This window comes from Triturus cristatus, chromosome 7 (assembly GCF_964204655.1).
Source record: "Triturus cristatus chromosome 7, aTriCri1.1, whole genome shotgun sequence".
In the NCBI taxonomy this organism is placed as follows: Eukaryota; Metazoa; Chordata; class Amphibia; order Caudata; family Salamandridae; genus Triturus; species Triturus cristatus.
In genome coordinates this window covers 458462706-458473656 of record NC_140590.1, presented here as the reverse complement: position 1 = coordinate 458473656, position 10951 = coordinate 458462706, and the positions used below count along the sequence as shown (strand labels likewise).

At 44.9% G+C, this 10951-nt stretch overlaps 1 protein-coding gene across 3 annotated transcripts in view; it reads right to left on the bottom strand.

Annotated features, from left to right (window-relative positions):
- Positions 1-10951, bottom strand: part of PIRT (phosphoinositide interacting regulator of transient receptor potential channels) — a 350034-nt gene that overhangs the window by 26917 nt on the left and 312166 nt on the right. For all 3 annotated transcript variants that reach the window (XR_014966507.1, XM_085616780.1, XM_085616781.1), the window contains one exon: positions 3033-3119. The gene's annotated coding sequence lies outside the window, so the exon portion shown is untranslated. The remainder of the gene's footprint in view (positions 1-3032; positions 3120-10951) is intronic.

Below are 10951 nucleotides of genomic sequence, written 5' to 3'. Positions count from 1 at the left end.
CCATATAAGGCGTCTCTAGGGTAGGCCCTATACAGCCCAGAGAGCAGGGAGCAGCGTACTTTAAAAGTGGGGCGTGCATTTTTAATTTTTACATGTCCTGTTAGTAAAAAACTCCTGAATTCGTTTTTCACTACTGTGAGGCCTACCGCTCCCTTAGGATATCATTTGATTTACATTTGATAAGTGCAAACTTTTGATTGGGAAAAGGTTAACCTATTATGGGCCAATTACGAATTTGGCGTTGGAGGAGCGGGCCGCCACCACACCAACCCGCTCTCACACTGCCAAACAGGGCTGCTGCTTGCCCACCAGATTACAAGTGAAATAATGGTTTGGCAGGCAGGCAGCATGGCGGTCCCATGGCGGTGCAGTAAAAAGGCCCAAATGTGACCCTTAATGCTGCATAGCTGCAGGACCGTCACACTGCGTTCCAGCATGGCATGGACTGTGAAGTCCATGCCGTGCTGGAACTGGGGATGCATGCATGCAGGGGGGGCAGAACATGCACCCCCCTGCATGCACCAACATGCATGGGGTACAGGTCCCCCCTTGTTTCCTGTCCGCCAACAGTTTCATGGAGTGGGAACCTTCCATGAGACTGCTGGCACTCAGTAAACTCGTAATATGCATGGGGGTGCCGCTGTGGCACCTCCAACATATTGTGAGACCCTGACCACTGTGTCACCGCCAGGCAGTGGTTCAATGGCGGTCTGACCGAGAAAGTTGTAATACTGCAGTCGGACAGCGGATGTGGCCAGACCGCCACAGCCACGCAAACATGAGTTTGGCGGTCCAAGGACTGCCAAACTCATAATCAGGACCTATGTTTGGTGCCTGATAAGTTGTAATTAAAAGTCCTCTGTAAAGTTACAATATTGAAAATGTCACATTTAGAAAGTTGGGGTTGCCCTGCCCTAAACATTTGGTGCCTGCAGCCTGCTCCTGGGTCACATGACTGGGGGTAGTTGGCAGTTGGACTTTGTGTATTTCTCCCAAATAGCCACACAAAAGAGTGATTATGTGTGCCTGGATAGCCAGCAACTGGCAGGATGGGGGTGGGAGGGGCTGGGCACAGCCGCTCTGTGCCCTGCCTTCACACAAAGGAACCATCACCACTGCAGTGTTCATGCAGCTAGCTTGGAGCCAGGAAGGGGAGGCAGGAAACTTCAAGGACCTCAAAGTGAAACCTCAAGAACCTTCTCCTACTTCAAAGTGGGCACCAAATATAAATATTAGACCCTCAGTCCCAACTCTTCAGTATACTCCAGAACCTGTGGATGCTTCAGAAGAAGAACTGTGCTTCTTTGCTGGAAGAAGGACTGCCACTCTGCGGCCCTGCTACTCTGCTGCACCATACCGGCTGCCCTGCCTGAGAAGGAAGATTGGGCCTGCACCCTTTATCCAAGCTGAAGTGACACCAAGGGTCAGCAGAGTGACCCCCTTTTTGAGCTATAGGGAAATTACAAGCTCGATATGCTCCCTGCAACTGCCCAGCTGACTGTTGTGTGGACCTGTAACTGGACCTGCCAGAGTCCTGCTTGCCTATGCTGGAGTGAGTTCCTGACCCCCTAGTAGTTCCCTCCGGTCCTGGACCCTTTCTGTGACCTCAGTGGAGCTCCTCTCCCAAGAAAGGGAGTAATCCTAAAGTTTTGGGCTCTTCAAAAATGTGAATGGGCCTGTCTGGCCAAGATCTTGCCACCCATGCCGCTTGCCAATGCGAAGTTCCTGCAAGCCTGACTCTTCATGCCACAGTGATGTCATGGATCATGTGACCTCGAAAGTGGCTCATGGTAATCATCAGTTTATTAGTGCCCCCTCCCGTTGTGATGGTATCGTGATAATGTACTCTCTTGTTTCCCTCCATTGTGTGTCATGATATGCTTCACTGTTCCCTGGTGGTAGAGGTAGGTAAATACTCCATTGTACTACTAATAATATATACACTATTCCCTGGTGGTAGTGGCAGGTTCTGGAATGGGAAAGGTATTGCTGACAAATTACAGACATATCAAAACACAAAACCCTTTTAATGTAAATGGGGGGAACAAGAGGCAACGGAGTAAACAGGGTAAGCTGGCCTCCAAACACCATGTATCACACAACAAAAAGCTACCCTCTTCGCAAATCTGATTCCGAATGCATACAGAGGCACATTACGCCAATGATTTAGGTGGTGTTGGACATTACAAAAATTGTATGGAGTGGCCTCACACACCACCAGGTGTCATGCTTCATCGTCGGCTGTCCTCGCCCTTTAAAAACCCTGTTTGATAAAGGGTGGGCCTGCACCTGGAGACAGAGAGGCCCTTCTAAAACTAAGTGGGGGCCCGTGCTGAGAAAGTGAGTGAGTGAGTGATGTTAAAAAACCGATGTGCTATCCTGCGTGAAATATTTTAATGGAGCAGCTTGTGCCCGATATTAAAAATAAGTGGTGGAGACTTGGGGGTTCAGTACTCCATCTCCATCTGTGTTGCCAACATGTATCTGCCTATATGGCCGGGGGGGTCCATGCCATTCATCAGGGCCTGAGGAAGAAAGAGGGCTCCTATCTCGTCTCTAGGAGACAGAGATTAATCCACTATTTGTAGGTTGGCACTAATCCAACTCTACCGTCTAAGTTTCAGGACCCCTTATTAGAGGTGTAGGGATGTCCCATGGAAGGGAGGAGTAGAGGGACCCCTGTAGTCAAACTTTGTTCAAGGTGCTTCCCTCGCCTTTTTCCTAACGTCTGTCCTCGTTGCTTCCCCAGTGATGCATTAGGAATCAGATTTGAAAATAGGGTAGCTTTTTGTTGAGTGATACAAATTACAGACATACCCTTTTCCCTGGTGGAAGTGGAAAACTTGTGTGAAAACAATGTGCTCTAACGGCACGTGCAAACCGCCTCAGTTCACTCCATGTGTGTGGCCAAGAACCCGCTGGGAAACCATTACCAAGCTAAGCGTGCCTGCAACACCTGCTCATCAAGCGGCCATTTAAACCGCTCCTGAACTGAAAACCATGCTTAGTTTTGTTGGAGATTCATCACTTACCTGCTCCAGAGACTCGGCGATTCCCGTCCCCAGCTTCAGTTCTTCTCTTCACTGCGCATGGTCTGCATTCCAGGGCCCTGACGTTTCCTGTAAAAGACCACAGAAGGAGAAGTCGGAATCAATCATAGGTTTTCAAACTCAGTTTGAGTCACACATCATGCTCTTGCTGCAGCAGAAACAAGGCAAAGCACGCTTTCTTGCATTCTTAATAAACAAGGGCCAGTTAATTCCCTCAGTACCAAAAACTGCAGAAAAGCAGATACAGATTGCGCTAAAAAGGACAGCTACTATTTCTTCTGGGACAATTGCATTACACTCATAGCAATGGAACTATTGTATTCAACTCTGCATAGCAGTGGAACTACTGTGTTTAACGCTGCATACTGGTGCTTCCGGCACAAAGACTATTGAACACTTTCTACATAATGTGATGACGGGAATCATAATTATCACTTAAAGCAATGTATGGTGCAATGTGTTATAGTAGTTGTTAAGAAAGAGAACTGTTGTTCCCCTTGTGAATTATGGTATGCAAATTGTTTGAAGTGTGTTAGAAATGGGGGTCTCTAGTTGGCAGTGTCTTGCACCCTGCACAAGTAGGGACCCTTCCTTCTAGTCAGGGTAAGGGGATTACACGGCCAAGATAATTCGTACTCACCCCCTTGGTAGCATGGCACAAGGAGCCAGGCTTATCTCAGAGGCAATGTGTGAAGCATTTGTACATATACACACAGTCACACTTTTGAAGAGTCACCCCAGATTTGTGCCTTATGTTTTTGTTCGTATTAGGACACTGTTCATGTTTTTCCTGCTAACCAGTGATAAAATGGTTGTACTTGCTCCCAAAAACATGGTACAATTGGCATCAACATGATTGATTTATGAATTAAATGCTACTAGTTTTTACTAGCGCCCACTGAATTAGCCTTTGAAATCCTGTCTCAGGCCTGCCAAAGCCTGGAGTGCAGTTCTAAACTGACATTTCGATCAGGCAAAACAGACCTTTTGCCAAGCCTAAATCTTTCTTTTTTGATACTTGTAAGTTACCCCTAAGGTAGGGTACATTGTATTTACATGTTTCCTTACATTTTACATGTCCAGACAGTAAAAAACTAAAGTCATTTTTCACTGTCGAAAGACCTATCTCTCCCATTGACTAACACTTGATTACCTTATTACATTTAATAAGTGCTGGCTCTAGATTGGAAGCAGATAGAAATATGTTGTTTACACTCAAATTAATTGTAATTTAAAATCCTCTTTAATGTTGAAGTTGAATTTTAAGTTATTGTTCTGAAAATGCCACTTTTAGAAAGTTGTCATTTTATGTCCCAACCTTTTATCCCTTCTTCCATGGTCCTCAGTTATATGATATGAATGGCTCTGCTGTTGGGGCTTGAGTATTACCTTCTGACAGTAACACAAAGGGGGCTTAAGTGTGGACAGGATAGGCCGTCAGGCAGAATGACTGCCCTACCTATTCTTCAAATGGTTTTGTCTCCTGCATACACAGAAAGGAACTTGAATACAGGCTTGCCCTGCCTTTTATTTACCAACATACGGTTTGGAGCATTGAGAGGGGAAGACGTTTCCAGAAGCAGATGGGGGTAGGACAGGGAGTCCACCCACACAAAGATGGGCACCAGCTACAAATATTGGAACTCCAGAGCAACTCATCAGAACACTCCTGGACCTTCGGAAGTTACAGAAGAACAGTTGCCCTGCTGCCAAGGGACTGCCCTGCTGCTTGAAGGACTAACTTGCTGTCCGAGAAGGAAGATTGGAACTGCTTGCCTTGATCCGATACTAATCAGAGGGACTCCAAAAGTCAGTTGACTGACCTCCTCTATAATCTACAGGGACACAACAATCCTCAAAGGTCTCTTGGAACTGTCCAGCTAACCCGCTGCACCAGGACCTACCTGGACCTGCAACTGGAACTGCCTGAGCCCTGCTGCAGGATCCTGCTGGAATGAATCCCTAATTACCAAGAGGCACTGCCCAGGTTCTGAACCCTTGGCTGACATTAGAGTGTCCACTTCCTCAAGGTAAAAATCCTGAAGTTTGGACCCCTCATAACCGTGAATGGGCCCACTTGAACCAAGACTCTGCCGCCCGTGGCAACTGTCAACTAACTGTGGGCAGAGAACTCCGCTCCACTGGCGGAGCTTGCAGATTTTTGTCTACTCCGCGTTCTGCTTAGAACGTGAAGCTTATGCAAAACTCTAACTCCGCAGCAGACCGGAGTCATTCCCGGACCCTCCCCGCCTCCACCCCCCAATAAATATTTTTTAAAACAAAAATAAATATTAAGGTAAAAAACCTACTTACCTTTATCGTGGCATCTCCGGGCTGCCCTCCTCAGACGTATGTCATGGTAGGACTGTGCATGCGCGCGCAGTCCTACCCACGACGTACATCTGACATAGGGTTTTCAGTTTGCAGAACAGATACGGCGAGGAGGAGGGCAGCCTGGAGACACCGCGATAAAGGTAGGTGTGTTTAATTTTTACCTTAGTTTTTATTTTTATTTAAAAAATATTTATTGAGGTGGTGGAGGCGCGGAGCGGAGTTGTTACCCAAGTCCGTGGAGTTCCCCGTAGAGCAACTATGCCAGCTCCGCCCGGCCCTGCCGGCAACACGATGTTTCTGAGACACTTGGCCTTTGCGCCAACAGCGACGGCCAGCAACACGAGGGCTACACTTTGTGTTACAGCTACCACAGTCTGAACATCCACTAGCATGAAGCTACAGCAACAACCGTCCACGATGCTCGACTTGCTCTTCACACTACAGCGACAATCATTCTTGATGCACCACCTGGTCTTCACGCTGCAGCGGCAACTGTCTGGATTGCTCAGCCTCCTCCTCACACCTTCCTCCACCATGAATAGAACTCTTCTTGCTTGACTTTGAAGTTAACTTTTCAGATGGACTAACTAGGACCCTGATTCCAACCCACACTCCATCCTGGTCGGCCTGAATTGTGACTTTACCCCAGTGTAGCACGACCAGATAATAGTGAGTTGTGCTGTGTGTGTTCAGGTGCTATTTTCCATGGAATATCACCGGTTCTACTGATTGGATTTTTTTATTTTGTCATCATTTTATTTATTAAAATGGACTCTATTTTTCTAAATTGATTTGGAATTTGTCTCGTGTTGTGTTTTCCCTTTATTACTGTTTGTGTGCTGCATGAATACTTTACACATTGCCTCTAAGTTAAGCCTGACTGCTTTTGTACCAAGCTACTAGAGGTTTAAGCACAGTTAAACTTATTGACTTTTGTGGCTCACTCTGACAAGGATTGTAGTTGTTGCCTGAAGGGGGCTTCCACGCCCCTCTTTCAATAACCCAATTTCTTACACATGGTATGTCCTATAACGTGGATAGTGCAAAGTTTACAAGATGAGCTAAACTCTGACGAAGATCTTTTGGTCATCTTATGACTATTTATCTAATGCTAGCAGGTTGTTCTTTAGTGTGAAAAGTCAATTATGATCTTTTCCATAGATCAGGAGTGCTAGTTTAAGCAGAAAATGGAATATTGAAACTATCTGGATTCAATATAACAGATATCACTAGCAATCAACAGTTTGACAGCTATTATGAAGTATTTGGTCTTCAGACTGGCTAAGGAAACAGAGCAAAAGAAAAGCCCAATCAAACACGGTATCCACAATGTGTCTGACTTTTCAGTTTTCTCTTGAGGATGAGTTTTTTCACTAATAATAAGATATCACCCTCATACTAAAATCAACTGATGAAGTCAAGGACAATAAATAAATTGGAAAAGAAATTCTATTCAGCGGTAAAGTCTTGGGAAAGTGGGTCTAGGAGGCAAGTTATTGCGAGTGCTCGTTGACAGTTACACGAAAGACACATTTCTAATGGTTTTAGTGTATTTCACTGGTTCAATAGAATTGATGCTATATAGAAACCTCAAGGCGGCCTATTGTGTAAGTACACACTGATGGCTCCATTTTCCCTTCCGTTCCACTTGAGTCGAGACAAGTCAAAACTTTTATTGTTTAGATTATTAAAAACATTGAAAACACAGTATGCATACTGATTAAAATTACTTGAAGCCAAGTCCATAATAAAGTGTTTCAACTATCATGAAAATCATTTGCATATATTACAACATTCTGTTTCATTACATTAAGTTGCAGTCAAATGGTGCTGTAAGGGCCCGACTTATGAAGGGTTTGTGCACCGGCAGAGAGAACCAAAGCAGCACAAGCTCTTCCAAGCATAAGACTTCTTTTGTGCCCGTGCCTCAGTGCAAATAGGACTCTGTGCTGCTTTGCATCAAGGGGATGTTACTGGGGTGTAACTTGGAGAGATCATCACCAGCACTCATAGTTTTTGACACAAAGCCTTATCTACTAAGAGGGCCAAACCGGGTTTTGCACCAAAATATAATGCCTCCTTAAAGTAGGTGATGCTAAGAAGAAATGTTTTCACTTCTCCAAACATTCCATGCATTGCATGTGTGCTGCACTGTACACCACACAACGTGTGGGATGTTTTAGATTTTGCCCAGGCACAACATTTTGTACTGAAAGCACCACAAATCCGATGCTAGACAGTACACACACCTCTTCGTGGCATCTTGTTTGTGCACCAGTGGAGGGATAGTAAGCAGCAGGACATTTTTAATGCTTTCTTCCAATTATGCAATACTGTGCAGCAACTTTGGTTGCTGCACTGAGCAAAATGCAAAAACAGAATCTGCTTCTTATTGCTTCATATATTTTATCAACGGTACAATCAACTAAATGTTTTGCCCAAGCAAACAGCAGCTCAGAGACACAGCCTGCTTCACACACCGGAAGCTGTCAGACAAATTTCCCCTTTGCTAATCTGTTACCATCTCCTTTGAGAAGTCAGTAACATTTCAATGGATTGCAACAACAGTTGAGGCCACACACTACTTATACATGTCATTGTGATTTGTAATTAGGATTGGATGCTCCTTTTATCCACCCTCCTAAATTTTATTCAGAGTGAGCTGCAAAACTCATTTTGTTTGAAAGACTTTTATGAATCACAAAAGGGGATTAATAAATAGTAAAATCCCAGTTTAAAAAATGTGAATCTTGAGATTTTGCAAATCCCAGGGGGTTCAACTGCAAAATGCATTAGCACATCACCAAGGCCGGACTGGGAACCAAAACCGGCCCTGGCAAAGTGCTCGGATGCCACCCCCCCTCGGGGTTTGGGTTGTGGCTGAGCTGTTTGCCAAGGCCGGTTTTGGCTGATTTTGTTACAGGGCCGTTATTGCATCTTTAACGGCCCTGTAACAAAAACATCCCCGGGGGCCCAACATTGGCACCCCCCTAGCGGCCCACTGGGGAAACGCACAGTGCCCGCCACGGCCAGTATGGCCCTGCACATCACACTCACAGTTTCTAAACGTTGTGCAAGAAACTTCACCCCACCCCGACCTACCACTTAAACTTAAATAGAATCAATAAACGGTTTAAATGAAGCAGATGAAATTTGCATTTATTGGTGATTGGCTAAAATAAACCTAATCGCCATTGTCAATGTAAACTTTGTGGCAAACAAATTGATTCATAATTCCCTACAATCGTTTGATTGGAACACACAATAAAATCATTTCTGCAACTTGGCAAACCCCCCTGTTTGTGATTCAGTCATTTGTCCTCAACACCCCCATAACGTTTTACATGAAGAATGAGATTTACCATCGAGCACCCACTCATCTTTAATATTCTGAAGACCGACATCTTTGAAACTTTCTTGTAAACTCTTCTCCATTTTGTTCTTGTGCCTGAAGCAATATAATAGTTCTGTGCTAATATTATCATATTCCTCATAGTAAGTAAATACAATTGAAAATATCTGTAGGGCAAACACAACAATAATGTGTTGCATCCTTAGAGACTATATGGCACATTTTGTGTATGTACACGTTGCTGCTTCAGCTGGTGGAATGTTGTACCTGTTTACGTCTTGGAATACAACTGGACACATTACTGGCATCTAAAACGGCTACATAATCCTCTGATTCATTGAGGTTTTAAGGGTACGGGCTGAAGCACACCAGAAGTACGTAGGAATTGCGGCACACCTCCTTCAGAGACTTCGGACCATATAGAACGTAACAGCCAGACTCATTCTCGACCTTCTCTGTTGAACCCACATCACACTCCACCTCAGGAAACTCCGCTTGCTCCGGGTACAGAATAGATGCCAATTCAAGTACCTGTATACATTAATCATCGCTTGACCTTCCACCAACCGCTAGGAAGACTACTCTCTGCCTTCCTTTCACTTGCCTACACTCCCTGCATCTACTGAAGCAGAAGTGAAGGATGCTCCTCTCCCACATCGTAGCAAAGACCTGGATCAGCCTCCTCACACACATCCGGAACATCACCTCACTTTCGGAATTACGAATGGCCCTAAAGACCTGGCTGTTCGAATAAGCCTCCGGGACATGCACGCGCCTGGATACCCTATAGGGTGATTAGCTGCACTTAATAAATCCTAATTGATTGATTGAATTATCATACTTTTTGTGACCCTTTTATGATCCTAGCGGAAAAAAGACAAGCATCTTTATGGCTGGGTGTGTGCAGTCAAACACCCCAATAGCAAGGGGGTGAGCAAAGAAATTCTCATCAACCTCTTTGGATATCTGACTTCGGGGCATATTAGCAAGAACCTCGTTAAAATCATCGCCGTTTTAGCGGCAGGAAACTGCAGCTAAAATGGCGATAATGGGCTTGCTAATATGCGTTATAGAATTCCAATAGAAGCCCAGGTTAGATGTGCAGGACATCTAACCTGGTCTTCTATTGGAATTCTATAACGCATATTATCAAGCCCATTATCACCGTTTTAGCGGCAGTTTCCTGCAGCTAAAACTGCGATAATTTTAGCGAGGTTCTTGCTAATATGCCCCTTCCTGTTGCAAAGAAGGCGATAAAGTGTGCCACCTGGGGCTTAGGACATCTCTAACCTACCAGATTACTTTAGAGATGGATGACTGAGACGTGCCGTGACTTTCAGTACAGGGGGGCATATTATCAAGCAGGGCGTTAAAATTATCGCCGCTTTAGCGGCAGAAAATTGCTGCTAAAGCGGCGATAATGGGCTTGATAATATGCCGCAGAGAATCCCAATAGAAGCCCATGTTGACACCAGAACATGGGCTTCTTTGGGAATTCTCATGGGCATATTATCAAGCCCATTATCGACGCTAAAGCGACAATAATTGTAACGCCGTTTCTTGTTAATATGCCCCAGGGATCCTGTCAGTTGCAACTCGAGTGGTGGTTCTGCTACTCAACTACTCAGCGAAGAGAGGTTATTACTTTTATGAACTTAATAGTGAAAATCTTGTGATTTGGAATCACAAGTTTTTCGTATAAAGATTTACACGTTTACAGTTATCAAATTGAAACAGCCTTCATTTGAGTTAAAACCAGTGCTTTAAATGGGCCGGTACTCGCCGGTACTGAGTACCGGCACTTCCGATTAACGTCAGTACTGGCACTTCTTTGTAGCCAGGCAGAGTACCGGTACCCTGATCGGCGGCATGGGAGGCTCAGGATAGTTTTCTCTTCCAGTGCAGGGCAGTAATTAACTCGGCTGAAGTATCCTTTTCCAGAGTTGCTGGCAAAGATTCCAGCAGCGCCCATGTGAATGTCCCCAAACTGCAGGGGGGGTGAGAGGGTTTGTGCCACGCTGTGATTAACAGGACAGGGTCTCTAGACAGACCCTGCACTCTCAATCAGGTGCGCAGCGACCATTCGGTTGAAGGTGCCATCATGACTTTCATTTTGTGTAATGAGTTAATCTGTTTTTCTTTTACAGAAACACATTTCTCATGTGTTTTAATATGTGCTGCATCTGGTACAGAAGTAATTATGTATGATCAAATG